We start from the raw sequence: 24,097 nt of genomic DNA, 5'->3' as shown, positions 1-24,097 counted from the left end.
CGACTGGATGAGGAGCTGCCGTCTGAAGCTGAACTCGGACAAGACGGAGGTCCTCATTTTTGGACCCACCCCCTCAGCCTGGGATGACTCCTGGTGGCCAACCACACTGGAAACAGCACCAACACCCACTGACCATGCACGCAACCTAGGATTTATCCTCGACTCCTCCCTCTCCATGTCTAAGCAGGTCAACGCCGTCTCCTCCTCCTGCTACAACACCCTCCGCATGCTCCGCAGGATCTACAAGTGGATCCCGACCGGAACAAGAAGAACGGTGACACAGGCCCTCGTCAGCACAAGACTGGACTACGGCAACGCACTCTACGCAGGAATCCCAGTCAAACATCTACGACGACTACAACACATCCAAAACGCCTCCGCCTGACTGATCGTCAACGTCCCCCACCGCAGCCACATCACCCCCCACCTGAGAGACCTACACTGGCTCCCCGTCGACAAGAGGATCACCTTCAAGCTCCTCACCCACGCACACAAAGCACTCCACAACGCCGGAACAGCCTACCTGAACAGCAGACTCAGCTTCTACACCCCCACCCGCCGGCTCCGCTCCGCCAGCCTCGCTCTCGCCGCTGTCCCCTGCATCCAACGAACGACCTCCGGCGGCAGATCCTTCTCCTACCTCGCCGCCAAGACCTGGAAAACCCTCCCTACCCACATGCGGCAGACCCAAGACCTACTCGCCTTCAGAAGACTCCTCAAGACCTGGCTCTTCGAGCAGTAGCAGCACCCTCCCTCCCCATAGTGCCTTGAGACCCTCACAGGTAAGTAGCGCGCTTTACAAGTACTCTGATTGATTGATTGATTGTTTAAGTATCCAACATTCGTTTCCTACACTTCTGATATTATTTTAATCCTTGGAAGCCACAATTTTGATAAACGCCAATCTAAACACGAACAATAAACCATAGCATCTATCATGGTTAAATATATTTAAGCATGTGGGGGTGTTGGGTTGCTTAGTATAAACGTGTTAATTGTGACGTTCATGCATGATAATTTACACCTGTCCTCCTAATTCACATAACTTTATTGGTAATTTACGCATTTATGAAGAAAAATGTTGTAAAGCTCCCAACTTCTTAACGCTTCGTGCGCATTGTCTACACACTGGGCGGAGTACAGCTGCATAGTTCCAGGAAATGTAAAAAGTTTTCTTCAACTGTTAAAAATTGTTTTTTTTTTCATTACATTTTTTCCTCATTCGTTCTTCCTCTCCACAAACCCCAGAGCAACCTGGGATACTTTACATACTTATCCAAACTTTCATGGCGATAAATGACTAATTATGTGCAATTGACTATAAAACGACAAATGTAAAATGGCCTGGGCATAGTGCAAGTCTATTACACGCCGACTTAACAAATTTATGACATTTGATAAAAAGTCATTTTTGGAATTAACTCAGTCTGGACAATGGATTCTCTGGAGACCCCGACATTGTATCTGTTGGAGGGGTGAATTGTAAAAGCCTAAACACCAATAGTAAACAGGAAAAAAAAGATTCCACTGTTAGTGGGCAAGAGACACAACATGTCGAGTGACATATTACGTTTGATAGTAGAGGTTTAGAGTGGGGTCATGTTGCAGTACAAGCAAAAATATAGAAAAAAAGATAATAAGGGCAATAAACTTTCACCTGTGAGGAGTGGGTAGAGTTACGGAACTGCAGTCCTTGTTTCTAGAAACCACTAATACAACTGTCAAGGTACAAGCAGCACCATTGAAACAGTCGTGTTTTGTTATTGTTTAGGATCATTTTAACTGGATTAGCATTGGGATATTACTAACTCAAACTTTGGTGAGAGGGCCCGACAAGTATGCTCAGCCTGCCTGATTCATACTGGGTCCTGGCATAAAGGTCGCTTGGGCTTTTAAACATTGATATGAGAACACCATTGCGGAACAGGGAGAGGGCAATTAAAGTAACACATTGCATATGTGCAGGTTTGCTGAAGACAGAGAAGAATACAAAAGGTAAATGTTTCTGAAGGGAATCTTCACTAAATTACTTCATCATCTTCCATGTATGTATCTTGCGTTCTAGCAATCCACAGCGTCACTTCTAAAAATATACCAACAGCCTCATCTTGCCAGATAGATTGTATATTAAAATACAACTGCCTTTTGAGTGTTTTTTCTCTCCCATTCAAGTGACGCTTTCAAATGGGAAGAAGTTAAAGGGTTTGCATACTTATTTTGTGTAATGTTTACAGTCATCTTGTTGGATAGGGTACAATATGATATTGTTTCCTTTTTTTTTTTACAACTGGAGATATCATAATAAAACGATCAACGAGAACAACACACAAGTAATCATATATTGCACACAGCCAAGAGTCTATGTGCATCAATGTTATTGGTCCAAACACTCAAATTACCATTGACAATTGCAGACACGGGATGAAACATCATTAAGTGACAATGGAGTGAACAAGCCACACTGGGCAACAAGCCATCTATGAATACATAACGTTTCCTTCAATCTATAATGTGTCCTTCCGATGGCTCCCTTTATCGTGTTTATACAATTTGGAAATTGCCATGTGTCAATCTTTTCCACACATTTTCAATGTCTGAAAGGCTGAGGTACAGTTTCTAAAAATTCTCATGAAATACTACTAAATCATAGGTGACTGCCACATATCATGAAGACTATTAATATACGCGCATCTTGTACAATTATCGCTATCACGAGAGAGCAACCACTTTATTTCACAATAAATTATGAAATGTATTTCTGACTGGAACAGCTGCTGTTTTGATGCACACTGCTTGGAGTACAAAGTAAACAGCAAAACCCCATATCACCCAATTGCATGTGCAACATCAGGGATCTGTAAAAGATTAATATTTTACAGACCATGGCCGAATAAATTAGTTTCATCCTAAAATGTTTTAACCTTTTTACTGGAAATAAACCAGGAAAGGAGGGTGACATGGAAAGTCATTCCGATTCGTACATTCTTCCCAGGTCACACATTTACATGCGAGTTCGAGTAATTTATAGTAGTTTAATGTCATACTAAATGCACACGGAATTAATTGGATGCATTATGGCAACACTCAATTTGAGTATTCATTTGGAATGGTGATATTGACAAATTGAACTTCTAAAATATTTTTTTGTTTTTATTAATGCCACCGATTGCAACTGATGGAGGCAGAACCTATTTCATCTTAAAACTGAAATGGTAAAGGAAAAACGGAATTGCATATGGGGATTACCCTAAAATCACTGCTTTTAGCTTTCTACCATCGTCTTAAAGCATATATTTTACAAAATGTATTACATTAATACATTTGAGGAAAATGTTGCTACAGCCATAAAAAAATAAAAGTTGCACTAAAGGCACTAACATGTTGTGTATTCCTTAGATACTTAAATATTAGACAATTGGTAAAACATACTGGAAGCAGATTAGTGGTTTATCTCCAGATTAGTGGTTTATCTCCAAGTGCTGTGCACATACTATGCACGGTTTAGCAATGCCATTGCATATGTCTGATATTAAAATGGGAGCCTTGTGCCAAAGACAACAGTTTAAAAGACAAAGAACATATTGCATACTGAATGAATAGCCAATTTGAAAATATATTTCCTCCTAGAGGCCAAGTGTGCCTACCCACTTGAAAAGTACATTTCAAGTGGGTAGGCAGGTCACAATGAACGATGCCTCACCCAGTTGCAATCGCTTACACCATCTTCGTACATGTGTTCTGTCTAATAAACTTTGCAAGAGTGGCAGACCTGAGAAGTGGGTATTCTGCTCAACTAATGACTAGGGCAATCCTTTCCCCAACAAATGTTGCGTCAATCTTGCTGAAAGCTCAACTTAAGATCACAGCCTTTAACTTCACTAGTAAAACCTCTTGCCACTCTTGGTTATTACATTGACCACTTCCATAAGTCACCACCACATAACCAGCATGAGGTTATTGAGATACTGATGTTTGCCAAACCCACGTCGTAAGAAATATAACCAGTTCCAGACTGATTTCTTTAACAGTGTCAAACACTTTTAGCCGCATCATAGGGCTAAAGGCTCCAGCTTGAAGGATACCCAACGAGGTTACATGCAAAAACATGGTTATGCTCTTTTGCACGAGGCTACAAGTCATAAGAAATATATTATCTTCTCCTCAACTACCATTTTAAAAAAATCATATTAATCATCAGCTAAATGATAACCATAATTTCCCTGAGATCCTTATGACTTTAGACCAGTCCTGTCACACAAAGTATTTACATGCATGGTCACACCGGAAAGAACAGTTATAAGAAGTTCCATCGGAACTCAGACTGTGTTACATGGGATCAGCAGTGACCGCTCTTTTGACTGCCCGATATCACTGTAGTACTTCTGCCAACCTTTGAGAATTCCAGAAATGTGAAAATTTGTAATCAAATGTAGGAAACAATTCTTGTTTTGGAAGTTTCTGTTTTAAATAGGGCCTTTAATTATCAGACTTACATTAAAGGTCTTTATATTCTTTCCTTCCATCTCCCTTCACACAGAGGCAGGTTCACAGTCTAATGCCTAAAGACAGTTTTCCTATTAAATCAAATTCGTCACCAAAAAATAGGTCCTATGTTTTGTAGATTTAATGGTACAATAGTGTATCTGTTCTCTCGGTAATCAGACACGTACATGATTGCCAGCACCATCTATTATTTGATTAATCTAGTTGTCAGTGACCATTCTTTCAGCCACCTCTACATAGATGACCAGCGACCAGTAATCACTGAAATTACAACAGGTTCCTATCCCACCTATAACTTGGAAAACTTTAAGCACATTTTTGGATTCATTCGGTGGCATCTGTATATGCAGCCTTCGTAGCAAGAATATATATTGATAATAAAATAGACAATCTAAAAAATAATAACAGTAATAATTACATTAATTGTAGCAATATTAAAATAGAGCACAAAGATTAATAAAATACATTTGATATATTGCTTCAAACCATACAGCTATCGTATCAAAGCAGTGTGAACAACAAGTGCTACTATTACCCTGTGACCAAAAGAAAAATGACCCAGCAGGCCGACTTAACATGAAATTTGCTAACTGGGTACCAATTGCATGGAAAAAATGTTCCCTATGCAGTCGATAAATTTTAAGTAGCTCGAACCGCAGTGAACCCATGAGGCTAGAAGACCATGACCTAATCTGTCATCAGATCGTTACACACGTTAAGAGGTCTCCTGGGGACCGGGCCCTGTGGGGAGTGAAAGGCCTTGGCCGTGAGACTGCAAAACCGCAAAGCAAACAGCAAGCAAGGTTAACAACTACACTCTTTAATCTATTGCATGCTTCATTAAAAGACTGTTTAGACTGATTAAACAAAAGATTGAAGCCGGCCACCCATTAACAGTGGTAGCACTTCTCTTGCACTCCTATTGCCTGCCCCGTGCCCCAATGAAACGTAATCTCCTTTCATGAAGCGGCTGGTGGTGTTTATTTCTGCAAGGCTTACTCTTACGGAGGATGTGACCCGTTGGCCGCAACACCTTACTTAGACTCAAACACATTAAGAAACCTATATATTTCGACACACAGGTAGATTTATGCTTAATACCTAACTCGGGTAATTACATCTCAAATTATTTCTACCTGCAGGAAAACAAACACCATATCTAGAGCCTCGTTTATTTTCCACCTTATGTTTGGCTTTGAAAAAGATATAAATTAGAAACAAACATGTACAGTTTTAACAACTTGATACATCTGGGGCATTAAACACCTTTCACACAGACCGGACTGAATTGCTGAGTGCCATAAAATTCAGTTTTGTGGACCTTAAGGGTAGAACTCCTAAACATTCCTCGTGCACAAACAATACACATTTCTGTATTTCCTATGGGAAAAGATGAATAATCAATTTTAAAAATTGTAATTTAATACAATAAACATTAATGTTTCTCTATTTTACCTCCATGTAACCTGCTACCCTTGATTTCCACCACATTTACTTACAGTGTAGCGTCTCCCGCTCTAGTAAAGAACACTTCTTCAGGCGCTCTTCTTTCCCTGTTCCTCTAGGCACTTGATTCATTTCAGAAACCCCCTTTTCAGAAATAAATGCCTCTTAACAACGCATCTTTACCCAAGGTGCCAATATATTTGTATATTTTCATTCATTTTTGGTATTATATTCATTTGTTTCACCACATGATTACCAGCAGCACTCCACCTGCCCTTTTAATTAATAAATATCGGCCAATATATTACTGATTACGTTTATTTGATATGTTAAAAGATGGCAACCATATTCGTGTTGTCTGTTCGCTCTCTGAAGCCTTTGTCTATTTTTGATTGAGGTTTGCATGCTGAAACACGTTGAGTCTCAATGCATTGTCTTTTGATCAAAGTATGTGTTTCTGTAAATGTGGTGTATATATATGGAGTGTGTGTGTTTATATAAATATATATATATATAACACCAGGCTTACCTGACTAACTTGCCAACGGGCACTGCCGTGAGGGGAACGGCCGGAGCAACGAAGGAGCGGAGGCACACGCCGGGAGGCGAGGGAGGCGTCCCGTGAGACCGGACTACACTCCCCAGCATTCCCTCTGCTGGAAAGCGCGCCCGTGACGCGCAGTGAGCGCCGGAGGCGCCGGATAAAGGCTGACCCCCCGGGAGCCCAGTGGGGGAACACCAGGCTTACCTGACTAACTTGCCAACGGGCACTGCCGTGAGGGGAACGGCCGGAGCAACGAAGGAGCGGAGGCACACGCCGGGAGGCGAGGGAGGCGTCCCGTGAGACCGGACTACACTCCCCAGCATTCCCTCTGCTGGAAAGCGCGCCCGTGACGCGCAGTGAGCGCCGGAGGCGCCGGATAAAGGCTGACACCCCCTCTCGCCCCGCGAGACGCGCGCGGGAGCGCCCAGGCTAAGCCCGGGCAAAGGGCGGGCCCTCTGTGGCCCTCCGAGGCCTGAGGAGTCTGGTCTGGGCCAGAAACGCTGCTCGGACTGGGTAGGCCCCTTTTTGTTTGTTGATTTCCAGTAGCAACTGAGACATTTTAAACATTGTGCCTATAACTGGTATGGATCTGAATTAGCACTGTTTATCTTCTTATAGTGTGTATTTTACAAGCTCAATGTCAAAGGCTAAAGTAGGCAACATGCCACTGGGACAGATTGCCATTGATAACTATATGGTTAAAAAGGTCGCCCAGATAAATAGCGATCGACGTGCCTCATTAGGGAAAGGAGACACCACAGTATGTACACAGGATGATCCCCTGATTGCTGTACAAGACACAGAGGTTACTAACGGGGCTAGACTGTCCAATATAGAAATGCCCTCTCTGAGGGCACACGACCAGCCACCAGCCAGCCCATCAACATGTATGCTGACACAAACACCCAACACTATAAATGTTGTGGCAATGGTACATTCAGGAGAGAGGGAGCAACCCGATATAAATAGTGAAGCGAGCGAGGGGGTATCACCCAAGAAGAGGCCATTCAGGCAGTGTAGAAAGACGGCATCACGTAAAGGGGGACAACCAACTAGCAATTTAGCGGTAGCAAACCCTACCCACACTACTGATAACATCTGGGCAGCAGCTAACAATCCCTTTGTGTTCACGGGAGCTGATTCAGGCCCCCCCAAGCAGAATGCCAGTATTAACATTACTAATGAGCAGTTTAGTGCCTTAATCTCAATTATGGAGACCAGCTTGGGGAAGAAGATAGAGGAGGCTCTCAAACCACTAGTGGAAAAAATTGATTCCCTTGTAAAAGAAGTAGACAGGCTTGGGGGGCTTCTCTCCGCACAGCAAAAGGCCGCTGGAGATACTAGCACTATACTAAAAGAAATAAGGTCCACCCAAGCTGTTCAGGGGAAAAATGTGCCAGCAGTAGTCAATCCGGCAGGTGCACAGAATACACTAGGGAATAGACCCCAGCGGCCAGCCCCTGTTAGTCTCCCCCAACCTAAAACAGGAAACCCGCAGCCACGGGTAGGCTCACCTCCAATTACAAGTAACAAGATAGACCCTAGACCTGACAGAAGAAACCGCTATCTAAATCTTCCTCCGGATTGTGCGCCTTTTGTGGTGGTCTTAACAAATGTCCCTGCAGTTGGCACCCATCCGGCATCTCCATATGGCGAGTCATATGACTCACTAAAAAACAAGACAGTCTCATGGCTAAATAAGAACTGTGGTTTCCCCGTCGGGTACTCAGATCAGATAACGCTAGTTAGAAGGGTAAACTGGGTAGGGCCTTCTAACAAAGTGGGAAATGGGGATTGCATTGTGGCTAATTTTAGACACCCCCAACATGTGGCAACTGTGCTGCTGAGAGCTGCATCCTTGGTTTACAATGAGGGTAGTATTTGTGTCCGTCCACTGGGCTATTTTTATGCTCACCTTTGTACGGCATCCCCACAACTGAGTAGGCCAACATCTCGGTTTGATACTCTGACCCCGAACATTGGGAGTAATGGGATGCAATTTACATACAATGTAGTTAATTCTGGCGGGCTAGGTTTTCCATCTAACCCAGGGGACAGACTTGATATTGGCGGGCAACGCCAGATGGCCTATAACGTCAACACACATAACAGATACAAACTCTTGTCCGGTCTTGATATGTGTGACTGACATAAAGTACCTGTGGGCAAGGATGGATTAAATGTAGCTGAACTAACATGCAATATTGACTCTACCAACCCACAGGAGCCCAATAAATGTGTGAATATTGTGTCTTGGAACGTTGCGGGTCTAGCAACTAAATTGGCAGATGAAAAATGGGTTTCCTTCATTAAACAATTTAAGGTTATCTGTCTCCAAGAGACTTGGGATGTGGAGTGTGAAATGTTCTTAGAAGGTTATAAAGCGTTCTCTGTGCCAGCAACTTCATCTAATAGAGGAAGACCAAAGGGAGGATTGGTGATCTTTGTTTCTGTTTTGATAACCTCAAGTGTCCTCACTATTAATGTCCAACGTTTATGTGTCCAGGGTATTGTTTTGTCTGCCAAAAGTAATAGGGTCGGACTGGTTAATTTTTACAATGCTACTAATACCACCCTAGCACTTAACGATCTGACTGTACTAGATGAATATATTAATGTCTCCATGAAGAAACACAGCCTTAATCTAATGGTCATGGGAGATTTCAATGTGCACCTCTGTGGCGATCCCCTTAGGAAATGTATACAGGATCTAAACTGCAATAGAGCAGATGGGCTACATTTTGCACATACAGCAGAGGGTGAATTTTGTAATTCCATGATGAATGATTTAGTTTTAACAATGGGCATGGAAATTAGAGATCCCGGTAAAAGCTTTGACACTCTGACTTTTAAGGGGCATGGCAGAGGCACCTTTATTGACCACATGCTATTTTCTGAAGTTCTGTTGCCTTTCTTAGAATCCTTTGATATTAGCAAAAGTGAGTTTAGTGATCATAACCCCCTTGTGGTTTGTCTCAGGGGTTTTGGCCTCTCAGATGTCATGCCCTTACGCCTTGAAAGCAATCTGACTACGACTGAGGGGAGGCGGCGCTTAAAGTGGTCAACTATCACCCCAGACCTTCTGTATAAAACTATAGAGGAATCATGTGCAGATGAAATTGTTAATTGTACAGGGACAGATCCGGTGGGGGTCCTTAATGCCTATCAAGCTCTGGCGGGGAAAGTGTCAGGGTTACTCACGAAACCATCTAAGGGAAACTTAGAGAAATGCGGGCCAAGGTGGTTTAACCAAGAGTGCTCAAAAGCTGCCCGTAACCTGAAGGCGGCATTGGCAGATGTACCACGGAACCAGGAGAAAATCCGACTCTGCCGCAAAGTTTATAAGTCTTCCCTTAAAACACATAAGGAGACTTTGCGTGTGGAGGCCTGGAATGAGCTTTTGGACCCCGAGACTTTAAATAGTAGCACGAAGTTCTGGCAGTTAGTAAAAAAACCATTCCTGTCAGAACAACCGGGGGATGGGTTGGAGTGCTGTATAATGAAAGAGGATTGGTTTCGTCACTTTGAATCTCTGTACTCTTCAGCCGACCCTGGTATTGGTGAGAGCTATCCCAGTGAATCTAAAGGAGTGCTTAGGTTTGAGTGTGGCGAAGTGTTTGAAGCCATAGAAGGTTTGACATCAAACAAAGCTCCCGGCCCAGATGGCATCCCCCCTGACTTATTTAAGTCCAGACCACACTTCTGGGCCCCTATCTTGTTGGCGGTTTTTAATGCTGCCACAGTGGTAGGATGCCTAGTGACCTGGGGGGTGTCAACCATTGTCCCGGTTTTCAAAAAGGGAGACAGGGGTAGCCCATCGTGCTACCGTCCAATCTCCCTAATTGATTCAAAGGTTAAAGTTATCGGGAGAGTTCTGTTGAGGAGAATCACTAGTTGGGCAACTGCAAATAATGTCATGTCTATATCTCAATATGGATTCTGTGAGGGCAGATCCACGATTACTCAGTGTCTTAATTTATTCCTCATACTCAGCAAATACACGGTGGCCCAGAAGGGCACAATCCACCTCGCCTTCATGGACCTGTCGTCAGCCTTCGACTGTGTTAACAGAGACTTTTTCCTATCTGGGTGTGCTATTTGACTCGAAGTTAAGTTGGGCCCCTCATCTGGTGAAGAAGAAAAATGATATGTTGAGGGTTAATGGAACTATCCTTAATCTTGCGAAAAAGATAGGAAAGAAACCAATAACTGCAATGATTAAGTTATATAATGCCAAGTCTGTAGCGACGGCGGTATACGGTAGTGAACTGTGGGGCTATGTGTCAAATACTCAATTACAGGTTATCAAAAACACCTTTTTTAAACGGTTACTATGTGTTCCTGCGAGTACCCCGAACCTTGTTGTGCATGAGGAGTTAGGGACACCGTTTTTATGCGATAATCTAGCACTGAAGCCCTTGATCTGCTGGGTCTCGCTGTGGCTTAACAAAGAGATACCACTCACTCACCAGATTGTACGGGATGTAACATCTCAGGATAGCTGTATGCGCATCCCCTGGCTAAAATACTTGAAATCTTGCTTTGAAATGCTGGGGTGCCCTAAACTGTTCTCCCATCCGAGTGGCATTGTGAAGGGGGACATAACAGCGGTCAAAAGAGCCTTTCTCAAGTTTAAATTGGCGGACAGAGAAAGTGTGGAAGTGCTGAAACCAAGTGTCAGAAAGTTTATCATGCTAAAGTCGTGTGGAGGAATGGAGCCCTACCTGGCTTGCGCCTTTAGCTCACATGAAAAGTTCTTGCTGACTAGGTTCAGATTTAACACTTTTCAGCAGCTTTTAATAAGACCCAAATCAGACATTTTTAGCAAACATGTAGCTCCCTGTGGCTGCGACGGGAAGTCTCTTCAGGACATGCTACATTTTATATTTTTATGTAGGTTTTATGATTATCCCAGACGTTACTTTCTTGTTGATTTGCTGAGAACATTGGATTTTAAACAAATTAGACCTGCCCTCATGTATTTGCAGCTCCTGCACCAGGATTGTGTACTCCATATTTTGTCGTTTTTAAAACTTGCACTGAGAATAAGAACTTGCTTAGATCTATGATCAGGTCCAGTAGGACACTCTTGCTAACTAATAATCATGATGATTTTTAACGATATTGGTGTATAATGTTTTTTAATAATGTATTGTTGCGCAATTTTGAAAATGTAATCAATGCATGTACTTTTTATGGTTTGAAATATTAACCGAAATAAAGTCTTATTTGATTTGATTTGATATATATATATAGTGCCTGCAATTAATTTCAAATCTATTTCTCACTTGACCTAGGAAAGACGCAACTCAACTGGTGAAGAATGTTTACTTGGGTGTACTAAAATAAAAAGTAGATTGTTAGGCAGTGTAATACAATTGTAATAGTACAAATTTCCAAATAAACTGGCATTCAGATTCTAACAATTGAACATCTTTCTATCATAGTGAGTCTTTCTTATTTCACAGTCTGCAAAAATCACAAAAGCAATGAATCACTCTGAAGGGCAGCATTTTACCAAAAATTAAAGAGTTTACGCCGCAGTAATGTAGCCAAATGGTCAGGTCGAAAGTATGAGAGATGCCATATTTAAAAATAGCAAATAAGAGTGACCAGCAGAGTACTTGAAATTATTCAGAAAGGAGCACTCCTCCTCTTGGCCTATCAAAATCACACAGAACATAGCAGCTAACAACCGTCTGTTTGCTGCGACATAAACTACACACATGGGGAATCCTAGATCAAAGGTGGGCACGTCGCTCCAATTTACACTTTGCTTGGTGGATACTACTTCAAGACCCCAAGTTGCATACGCAACAGTTGGCTGAAAAAACATTCACAGATTACAATGTTAATTTTTTTTGCTCACAAGAAATCATCCTCATTTGTCCCTCGTTACATTTTCATTTCAGAGGAGTGATATTCTACCACTATGGAGAACGTAAAAAATGTTGCACTTGGTGTAACATTCTGTTTTTCAGTTGAAACCTACAATGGTCTAAACACGGGCCTCATATAATACTCCAAAATCTCTAGCCCACTTTCCAAAAATATCCTTGCAACAATAAAAAAATTGAAAAAGTCTATTTTTTATCCAAACCAATTGATGTCAGGAATGGCTTACTGGTAAGGTGGGAAGGGAGAGTCTAAATCTTATTTCTGGATGCTCGTGATGGTGCTAGTCGAAGGTCGGCGATTGACGGCTGGGGCACGGTTGCTTCCTACCTTGTCAGGAGGCAGGTGCACAAAAGGAATTTCAGGTTAGTATAAGTGGACCCTAAAAAGACGCAAAGACACCTAGCAATGTTAGCTGTGGTTGTCTGGCATCAGAGATTGCTCAAATCTGTTCTGGGTCCTGCCCCTGTTTTGTTATTTCCCTTTGTGCTTTAGTTAGGGCCCATTTGGTTTAGTGCACTTTGTGCTTCCACTCCGGAGGAAGGTGTTCAGATGATTTATAGAAGAGGCTGTCATATGTATATCTTCTACAGTTGAACTTTTAGTAATTAGGGATTGTTTGTCATTTTTGGAGGAACACTCTAGTCTGGCCTAATGGCTTAGTGGACTGATGCCTCCACTGTAGGGGACTGTGTATGACCTCATGGTCACAGGTTCAAATCCAGGCGGGTACACTCTGCCTTTCATCCTTCTGAGGTCAATAAAATGAGTGCAATTGAGTTGGGTAACAATAAACCTCTGTTATTTAGTGATAAAATTCCCTTCTGGGTTAATGTGCACGTTACAAATAAACCTTATGTTCTTCTACGATTTCTCTATCCTTAAGACGCAGTCATGTGTCTGGATTCTTGCATTAGCCGAATCTAAAGAGTCTAAAAGTTCCCTTTCCCCCTCATTCTATCCTGCATGATACTGGCTGAGTAGTCCATTTGAGTGTGCAAAAGGGAGTCATTGTGCGTAAATTTGTGAATTTCGTCAGAATCCACTTCGGAGTCATTTTCACAGTAACTAGAAGCCCCTAAAGGTAGTAGGCAGATAAATTCAGCTTGAAGCATACCTGCACCTCTGGATCAAAACTTGTCAGTTCGTTTTTTGTTCTCAATATCAGGTGAAAGGAGTCCTTATTTTTTCTTATTTCACTGTGGATCTATGGGCACAATAAGGTACTACATGTGTCCTGTTAGACATTTGGGGTGGCATTAAAGCAAAAGCACAATGCCCCACTTTGAACATGGTGCATATGATTACATGTGTGTGCCAGCCATAGGCGAGATAGTATCACAATAAAAGCTGTATCCCCAGTGCATGCAAAAACCAGCAAATGCACTGGAACAGCACATCAGTGAACAGTGGACCGGCTGTTTCACTGAAGGCTATGTCGCATACTCCGGTACAAAGAGAGGAGGGCAGAGATCCCTCTGCATGCAGGTGCAATGAGTGACTGCACTCGCCTGCAGAGCAGTACCTTGGGGAGCCCTACTGCCCCTGAATGCCTCTTGACTGCCTCTTTGCCTAGTCTGTAATACCAGAGTGCCCTGGGGCACAAAAGAGAGCACAAACTCCTATTGCATCCCAGCATTGTGTACAAGATGTCCAAGGATGGCACTCAAACCTGTGGATCAGCCATAGTAGCTAGATCTGGGAGGGTGTAGCCAGAGAATCACCAACATCACTTGGGTGTCTTCATTCTTTCCTAGAGGGTAGACACAGGACGTCTGCTTTTGTATACTTCATGTGTTAACATTTGAAGTACGAAAGGGTTTCCACTCTCTCCCTCTCCGGTATGTTTTTTAATGTTTAAATTGGTCTGCTATTGACTCTCACACAGAGCCAGACATGATGGCACACATATGTAGAAGCACCCAGATGTTGTCATGGGTAAATGGAAATGTAGACATTTTATTGATAGTGTACGCTAAACATCTTTGAATTCATTCAATCTAAGTGGCATAGTTAGCTGCAACAAAAATGATGCAATTTAGTTTTTGTCTTAAGAGTTCTAGTAGAGTTCTAACCTACTACTTTGAAGCTAGTGTAGTACTTTTAAAAAATGTGAGAGAACAAACTGTGGAAATGAATAGTGTCATTATTTGGGATGGGCGTAAGAATTACAGGCACATTTAGAATCAGTTCAAATGTACAGTTTTTTTCTGCTTTGAGAGCGTAACTGGGGCTGGTCCACTGCTCTGTGGGTGGAACAAAAGGAAACAAGAATATGTGAGAGCTATTGGCTTTGACAATGTGTTTTAGCCATGATGTACACAGTGTGGCTGCAGTTCAGCATGGCTAAAAGTGAGTGGTGTGGAGGGGGTTGATGTGGAATGAAGTGGGGTGAAGTGGGTGGAGTGAGTGGTGTGGGGTGGAGTTGGGTGTGGTTGGGGAGTTCTGGGTAGACTGGAGAGGGGTAGATTGGGGTAGAGTGGAGCGAGGCACAGTGGGAGAAAGTGGGGTAGATTGGGGTGGAATGGGTAGACTGCAGTGGAGTGGAGTATGGTATTTTGGAGTGGGGTAGATTTGACTAGGGTAGTGGAGAGAAGCAGGGTGGGGTAGTTTGGTTTGGAGTGGGGTAGATTAGGGTAGAGTGGCGTGAGGTCAAGTGGGGTAGATTGGAGTTCAGTGGAGTAGACTGGGGTATATTGGACTGGAGTGGTTTGAGTGGAGTGGGCAGACTCGAATGGAGTGAAGTGTGGTAGACTGGAGGGGAGTGTAGTTGTGTCTGTTGGGCAACATCTCTTGCACCTAAGTGCATATGAATATTTGGCACGTAAAATGGAGTAAATATTACAATGAGGACTTAGGTACATGTTTTAAGGAGAAACTGAGTGGTTGTGCTGCACAAAAAAGTGAAGTGTAGGGTGCACTGGGTTAGGGTGGAGTAGAGTGCGTTAGATTGGGATCGTAGTACCGAAACCGCGCTCCTTGAGGTTTCTGAAACCATCAAGGGAGTGCTGGATACCGGGGGCAAAGTCATGCTGGTGTTGTTGGACTTGTCGGCGGCTTTTGACACCGTCCCCCATGATGGCCTTCTCGCAAGACTCTATGAGATTGGCCTGCGGGGGACGGTGCTCAAATGGTTTTCATCCTTTCTGGCCGACCGCCGGCAAACGATCTGGACGCCGCCTGACACCGCTGTGATGCCGCCATTGGGAGTCGGGGTCCCTCAGGGCTCTATTTTGAGCCCGACCCTTTTCAATATCTTTCTGTCCCCCTTGGCGGCGGTCGTGGAGTCTTTCGGTGTCCGGATCGTGTCATATGCCGACGACACCCAGCTCCTCTTCTCTTGCGAGAGAGGGGCTGACTTTGACGGGGAGAGTATCCGGAGTTGCCTTGGGGCTGTGTTTTCATGGTTCCAACTGCACAGCCTCAAGTGCAACTCCGATAAGTCCGAGGTACTCTTTTTCGGGTGCGATGCGGAGCCTAGCTGGCAGGCCTGGTGGCCCATGGACATGTTCCCTCCGTCCGGTTCTTCCCCAGTGGCTAAGAACTTGGGGGTTAAGATGGATGGGGGACTGTCAATGAAGGCCCAGATTTTTGGGGTGACCGGCACCTGCTTCGGCCTATTAAAAATGCTGCGGAGGTTCCTGCCTCTTTTGTCGGAGGAGCATAGGAGGCTGACAGTGCAGGCCCTGATAGGCTCCAGGTTGGATTATGCCAACATTCTTTACCTGGGCCTACCTGAGTACCTGCTGCAGCGGCTTCAGGTCGCGCAGAATGCGGCGGCCAGGGCCATTTTTGGTCTAAACAGACGCGCCAGTGCCTCTGGGTTAATTAGGACTTTACATTGGCTACCGATCCGTAAACGGATCGTTTTTAAGGCCATGATATTGGCCTATAAGGCACTTCATGCAGTAGGAGCTAAACATCTCCAAAAGAGAGTGGTCTTTTACCATCCGGGCCGCTCTCTGCGGTCTGAATCGCTGTTTTTGGCGGCCGTTCCGCGTATTAAGAGAGCTCGCTTGGGCGGCCGCTCTTTCAGTCTGCTAGCCCCACAGATGTGGAACGTGCTGCCACTCTCACTTCGGGGAGCGACTAGTCTTTTAGACTTTAGGAGAGGTCTTAAAACCTGGCTGTTCACCCAGTAGGCCTCACTAGCTGCGCTTCTTGTTTTGTGTGTGTGGTGTCTTTTTTTTGTTCTTTTTAATTGCGTTATGTTATTCTGAATCTGTTCCCCTTACCCAAAGCGCCGGGACACTCTTTTTGAGTAGCCGTTGCGCTATATTAAAAACATAAAATAACATAACAATAACAAGTGGGGTAGATTGCTGTATATTGCAGGGGGGAAAGAGGACCGGTCTACATTGGAGTGGGATAGATTGGAGAGGAGTAGAGTGGAGTGGGGTAGGCTTGAGCGGTATGGCGTAGATTCGAGCAGATTGGAGTGGCGTGGGGTAAACTGGAGTGGAACGCAGTAGATTGCGGTAGACTGGAGTGGAGCACTGTATATTGGAGTGGAGTGGGATAGATTGGAGAGAAGAAGACTGGAGTGGGGTAGAGTGAGGCCGGGTAGATTGGACTTGAGTGGATGAGTGGGGTAGATTGCAGTGAAGTGCAGTAGGGTGAAGTGGGGTAGATTGGAGTATACTGAGGTAGACGTGTTATGTTATGTTATGTTATGTAAAGGTTCTTGTAAAGCGCAACTAACATCTGACGGTTTCTTGGCGCTGTGAGCAAAAAGGAGACAGAGAAGGAACTGTCAGGGTGAGAGAAAGAAGAGAGGAAGACCTACTTGTGTGCTCTACGGAACAGATGGGTTTTAAGAACAGATCTAAAGTGAGTATAGGAAGTAGTGAGCCTGCATTCTAAGGGTGGGGCACTTGAGTGCAGAGGGGTAGATTGGGGTACAATGGAGTAGAATGGAGTGAAGTTGGGTGGTGTGGGGTAGATTGAGTGGACTGGGTAGATTGGGGTGGCATGGGATAGATTTGGAGAGGAGTGTGGTAGACTTGAGTGGAGTGGGGTACATTGGAGTGGAGTGGAGTAGATTGGGGTAGCTTGGAGATGAGTAGACTGGGGTATATTGGAGTGGGACAGATTGGAATGGAGTGGAGTGCAGTAGTTTAGAGTGCAGATGGGTAGATAGGAGAGGAGTAGACCGGGGCAGACTGGAGTGGAATGATGAAGACTTGAGGGGTGTGGGGTAGATTGGAGTGGTGTGGGGTAGATTGGACTGTAGTGGATTGGGGTACCTTGGAGTTCAGCGGGTTCATTGGAGTGCAGTGGTAAAGTATGGGGTAGATTGGAATAGAGTGAAGTTGATTGGAGTGGAGGGGGTAGACTGGGGTAGATTAGAGTTGACTTGGGTAGATTGGACTGGTCTTTATGGTGGAATACACATGAGAATGAGGACCGAGGTTTTAAGGAGAAATGGATTAACTGCAGAGGGGGCCAAAATTGAGGCACTTTTAAAAGCCATATACTTTGTGATTGAAAAGGCACAGATGTGTCCAAAATGTTTATGTTACTTAGTGGCAGCCTGGGCTGAAGCATGTGACTGGGCTGCTTGTCAGGAAAGACTTTTGGAGTCCGGTTTCAGGCAAGTATATGCTTTAAACAGACACATACTTTTTTAGCACAGAGAAGAGGCACAGCCTACAAGCACATGGAGTCACGCGGACTGCATTAGTATACTCTGCCAAACTGTAAACAAAGTCACAAACTGTGACATCAGTTTGTGACTTTGATTGACAGTTTGGCACTTCCTCTTAAACCACCAAACAAATGGCAGAGAATGCTAAAGCAGTGCCATTTGTTTGGTGCTGTAAAAGGGAGCAAATTGAGGCAGCAACAAATAAACCTGTAGGACAGAAGTTAAAAGCAACCCAAAGGTGTAACATAAAAGTGGGAAAGATGGACAGAAGAATTATTTTAAGAAAGCACGCTAAATCCCAGCGCGAGCAGCCGAAGGACATTAATCAAATGAAATTATTTAATACTTGCTCTAAGCTCCGGAGAAATACAAGGAAGTTATGTGTGACATATAATGGGCAATTAACAAGGAGACAAAAAGAATGGAAATCAAGCGAACAAATGGTAAGCAATGGGAGGGCTCCAAGGCCGTTTCTGCATAGAGTACTCTTGCAGCAACAGCGAATGCGCGCTGTTAGGCAAGACCTAAAAAGAGAAGACCAAAAACAAAAAGCACAGCTGATTTTTGAAGCATGTCGAGGAGCTGGACCATGCTAACTACATTAAGGTAAATACATTGCCAGGACCCCTGACAGTGCACTTCAAAACCAAAGCAACTCCCCCAGCTGCGCCTGCCTGCAGGACCGTCCTGGCGCTGTGCCAGGCAGACACCAGGCACACAAGCTCCCCGTTTGGGAAAGCTGCATTGAAGAGTATTGCAGGGGAGGGGGGGGGGGGGAGTGATTAAGTTACTGTAATTATCATTAAGGTAATAATAGTGCTGGGCCCCTGTCAGTGCAGCCTGTCACAGAACTCCCCTTTTCATGCATTCCTGACTGCGCAGAAGGAATCTTTGCTCCACACGGTATTTTACCTATATTGCGTGTGTCTTATAAGTGAGGGGCAGGCAGATGTGAAAGGAGGGGAAACAGCAGAATTGCCCGACAGTTTCACATCTGATTTCACCCACTAAAAGACACTATTTTGGGTATTCCCCTCCGTGGTATGGTTTGAAGCATTTATGATGAAAAACTGGTGAAAAACTTAGGAATATGGCTAGATGCAGAGCTTTCCTTTAAGCAACAAATCAGTAAAGTTACGGGTAAATGTTTCGGTATTTTAAAAACTCTCCGGAAAGTCTTAGATCTTCTCCCTATCAGCGCCAGGAAGACACTCATACATGCCCTGGTTACTCCTCACCTGGATTACGGCAATGCCCTTTTTTTAGGACTAAGCCGTAAATGTCTACATCAATTACAGTGTGTCCAAAATGCCGCGGCCCGCATGGTATTAAATCTCCCCCGCAGGGCCTCCGGTAAAACAGCACTACGAAAACTCCACTGGCTCCCTATTGAGGAACGTGTTAAGTTTAAAGCTCTATGCTTTGCCCACCGTATTGCCCAGGGAAAAGGACCCATTTACCTACGTAACCTGCTGACTATTCACCGACCCACCAGGAACCTCAGATCCGCAGGAGCGATGCTGTTTAAGCTCCCTCGCGTACGTAAGACCAGGATGGGAGGTAGCTCCTTTCGCTTTCTTGCAAGTAAGCACTGGAACAATCTCCCACTAGATCTACGCATGGAGCCCTCTGAAACAAGATTCAGGCTCAAACTTAAAACATACCTTTTCCCAAAGTAATATTGATTTTGTACCCATGTACCCGTATGGGCTCCTGATCTCGGCCTCTTGGTATACTGCAGCATTTCTTAGCGCGGGGACACACTGTCATAAGTGTAACCAGGCGCTCTATAAGTGTTTTTATTATTATTATTATTATTATCTCTGACTCCATTGGACCGACAATGTTCCATCTTTAATGTCACAAGTGGCCACAGGCGTTTGTGATGTGACGTTAACTTCAGATGAGATCAGGTGAACTTGATGCACCTTAAGGTACAACATACAATTTTGAGACTAATACAGAGGGCACAGAATCCTGGTACATTGTTGATATTGGTCCACAGAAGAGGTTTTATCTTCGTCTGATGGTTTCTATCACGACATTGGGTCTCAGTAGCAGACAGAGTTGAGTTTAACCAACAAAGAAAGCTATAACTGGAATTACTTTGAAATAGATCAATATGCGTCTTACTTCTAGACCTAGATACAGCAATCAGCTGCTAAAACTCCAAATGTAACTTACTTTCCTAGGGAATTAAACTTTTCTCTCTGAATGCCACAAATTATGTCTTTTTTAGATCTAGTGAAAAAAGACACAAATGCACCTTTGTAGCACGTTGGTGTAAACTGTTTTTTTGAAAGTTTATGAATAGCACAGATGAAAATTATTGATGGATGTGCTGAGATGTGAGGAGCTGTGCCCTTCTCCGTGTGTTCATTTGTCATTCATCGATCCATCCATCCACAAGACTGAATTTAGGCGATAAAGAGATTCAATAAGCTCATCTCAACATATTAGCATTCATTGCAAGATGTAAATCGCCATTCAGTCATAGAAATAAGATCAAAAGACCAGTGAACCAGAACAGAAAGGTGTGTTGCAAACACTTGATTTGAATAGGCTTTGGATTTCATGTTCGAATTTATTGGAGTGCAGGTATTTGCTATATTGCATGCCACAATACACCACAATTGTTCAATTTCCTCAAACATATTCATATGAAAAATGGTGTGCTGGTTTTCAGAGTATCTGTTGTGAATTCTGCCATGGTGACACCTCAAATGCTGGATGCACCATGCGCAGTGTATGCAGGGGCATAGCCAATACTGCTGGAATAGGAGAAGAAAGTATATAAAATCTCCTGGTGGCACTGTTGTATTGGGTGGCTTGTCTACCTGGTGGGTACTTGGGGAGTGTAATAAGAAGGAAAGGATTCAAATGTATTGGCAAATGTGGCATAATGGCCAGAGCTGCAGACTTTAAAGCTGGGGAATCATGTTCGAGTGTTAGCGTCAGCTCAACGGCTCTGGGTAAATCACGTAATCTTCCCATGCCTAGGAAAAATGAACGTGTCCTTGTGTAATGTAACTGCTGCTTATGTAAAGTGCTCCAATACCTTTGGGTCGAGTTAGTGCTATATAAAACTGCAATAAAAAAAATCATAACTAGCAACTATACATTGGCCAAACCTTCGTAGCATTTAATGGCTCATTTAAGAAGGTTGTGAATATTAATAACCTTAGACAAGCAGAATAAAAAGACCTCCTCTTAGTATGGGAGCCAACTGCACAACACACTCTTAGAAAACAATAGCGCCCGCTTAAATGGGCCATTACTAGTGGTTCCTTTTGGATTGTTACTGATAATTAGTAGGAACAAAGGTAGACATAGAGAAAGTAAATGTTATGGCAGAGTAAACTGCACAATTTTGTAGTTCAGTTACAACTTCATCAATTTGTTGGGAATTTGTTTTACGGACGGCATTTGTTGCTTCAATTTGAGCTACATAAATATAGTGCATTTGCCTTTGCTGTGTTATAGGTCTCATATGGTTTGGTCCTAACTACTAACAAATAAACAACGCTGTTTTGACCAAGAACTCATCCTCATGACTAATGCAGACTTGAAAGGTGGGGTCAATTGTCAGTAAATACGGCTACTTTTGTTAAAAAGTATCCTGTGGAAGTCTCCGAAGCTGACCTCTGTAATCCTGTGAACTGTAGTCAAATTGAATATGACACGGTGGTGAGTTTATTGTTGTTGTGCTTTGTAAAGGAAAAGAACAAAAAAATGATTTTTTTAAGAAACAAAGGGCCTCCATTTACAAGGCCATTGTGCCACAGCTGTGTCACTTTTTTGGACGCACCGCTGAGGATTGTGCCTGCCTATACCTAGAAGGCCACGTAGAGTCACCTTGCGTAACTTTTCATGGCCTTGTAAATATGTGCTCCCCCTCATGCATTTCTGTATGTGAAGGGGCGTTCAAAGGGTGTCGCTGTGAACATCCATGGAACCTGACATATTCCCAGGTTTACAAAGTCCTGTAAACATGGCAGTGTGTCAGAATCCTACGTCTCCCCTGGGGAGGCGTAGGAGGGGTGCACTGAGGAGAAATACTTTTATTTCTCCTCGTTTTTAACTCTTTTAATGCATGCTGCATTTTGTAGCACACATAGAAAGAGGAAAATGCCATCAATGATTGTTTTTGTGCAGGATGGTGTCCCCACAACGCAGGCACTCTTGCAACATGACGCAAGGTGCCTGACCTGGCGCATGGAAGCTTATTGTGTGCTGGCGCAGGGGAAAGCACATGGATGCGTCGTATTGGTAATACGACGCATTCCTGTTTTTTCTAAATGACGCAGCTCGGTTCAGCAAAATGGCTTGAGGCGCCACTCTGCGCCATTTTTTTGTAAATGAGGCCTAAAGTCTCTTCATTGGTGTAGCCTGCTGAACATCAACTAGTGCTCGGCTGCTCTATTTTAGAAGACAACATATCTTTCTCCCTCAAAGCAGCCTTAGGTTGAAATACAGAATGTACATCTTGCTATCCATTTTCTTCAACTTTCTTTTTAATATGTGCATGTAGATGATCTGTCTCGCCTGAAGTTCTAATCCAATTCCTTAAGTAACAAATGTACAGAGTGCTATTAAACACCAAAATGTTGCTTAAAAAGCTAAGCTTACAACAAACCTTTAATAGATAAAAATAAATACACACTTTAACATATTAATTTAACTAACAATAAAATAATTAAAGCACTGACAAGTATGTACCACTCAAACAACAGCACCAAAGCAGCTAAAGGCTGGAACCCTATGGTACAAACCTGCCCATATGGCAATGTCTGAAAAACTTCAATGTTGACAGCAATCTACAGACTGCGGCATGACAAACTGAGAGGGTGAGAAAGCACATGTTGGGTCTGTCATGGTTCTAAAGGAATCAATGGTTTTGTCAATACACAGAATTGCTTCATTTGCAGGGACCTGATTGGCCACCTAATTTCTACAATAATGTGGTCATCTGATTCTAAAGAGAAACCTGCATGGCCACTGTCAGAGTGTAGAGTAAACAAGAGGAATTGGATTATAATGTACAGATCAGATTACCACGCCTGGAACAGGGCAAGGATGCTCGTGCTCCAGGCAAAACAATGTTTTGCTGCTGAACATCTTCTCCATTACTAAGAAAACTCAATTTTTCTAACACTTTTCTTTAATGTGGTGTCACATGATGACCTGATTATCAAGCTACCTGCCATCAAAAGGCACGGGCTGCTGTGTATCCCTCTGAACCTGGGTCTGGATATAAAAGTTCAGGCAAGAGCCGCGCCGTGACCGGCGCCCTTGATGGAACTTTTTAACAATGCCTCCCTAGGCAGAATCTAGAACCTTCTGTATGTACTGCGGTGCCCGAGCAACCTTTTGCCGATGACCGGTGGAGCTGCCCTATGCAGCTAAGAGGAGTTTCGCTTAGGTTCACCCCTCGGCCGTCACCTACTCAGCCGGACGTCGGACACTGTTTTTCCTCGTCTCTTCGTTGTATTTCTTACCCCCTCCACCCTATGTTTATGCTATGCTCTTGTAACTCATGTAACTATTCTCCAGCACCTATTGGCCATCGCCTACACAGCTGGTCTTCTGCCATTCTTTTCCTCGTCTACCCGTATGTGTCTCCTTCCCTCCCTCTTTTGATCCTTTGATTTAAACTGATGTAACTATATAACCCGTAACTTGCGGATTCAACTGATGTAAATTACAAAACTGTTTTTACCTACCACGGAGCCTGAGCAACCTTGGCGGATGCCCGGTGGAGCGGTCCTATGCAGCTATAGAGGAGTCTGGCCCCTTGGCCGTCACCTACCCAGCCGGTCATCTGACATTGTTTTTCCTCGTCTCCCCGTTATGTGTCTCCTTCTCTCCCCCTTCGATGGAACAATGACGACGCCCCCTGGGCGGATACCAAACCTGTTTGTACCTACCGCGAAGACCGAGCAACCTTGGCCGATGCCCGGTGGAGCTGTCCTATGCAGCTATAGATTAGTCTGGCCCCTTGGCCGTCACCTCCCCAGCCGGTCATCTGACACTGTTTTCCTCTTCTCCCCATTCGTGTCTCC

General features: G+C 43.9%; 1 protein-coding gene across 6 annotated transcripts in view; it reads right to left on the bottom strand.

The window, feature by feature from the left end:
- Positions 1-24,097, bottom strand: part of GHR (growth hormone receptor) — a 1,047,683-nt gene that overhangs the window by 725,269 nt on the left and 298,317 nt on the right. The gene's annotated exons all lie outside the window — the stretch shown is intronic.

Source organism: Lissotriton vulgaris, chromosome 3_1, assembly GCF_964263255.1.
Source record: "Lissotriton vulgaris chromosome 3_1, aLisVul1.2, whole genome shotgun sequence".
Lineage (NCBI taxonomy): Eukaryota > Metazoa > Chordata > Amphibia > Caudata > Salamandridae > Lissotriton > Lissotriton vulgaris.
This window is presented reverse-complemented; position numbering and strand designations above follow the sequence as displayed.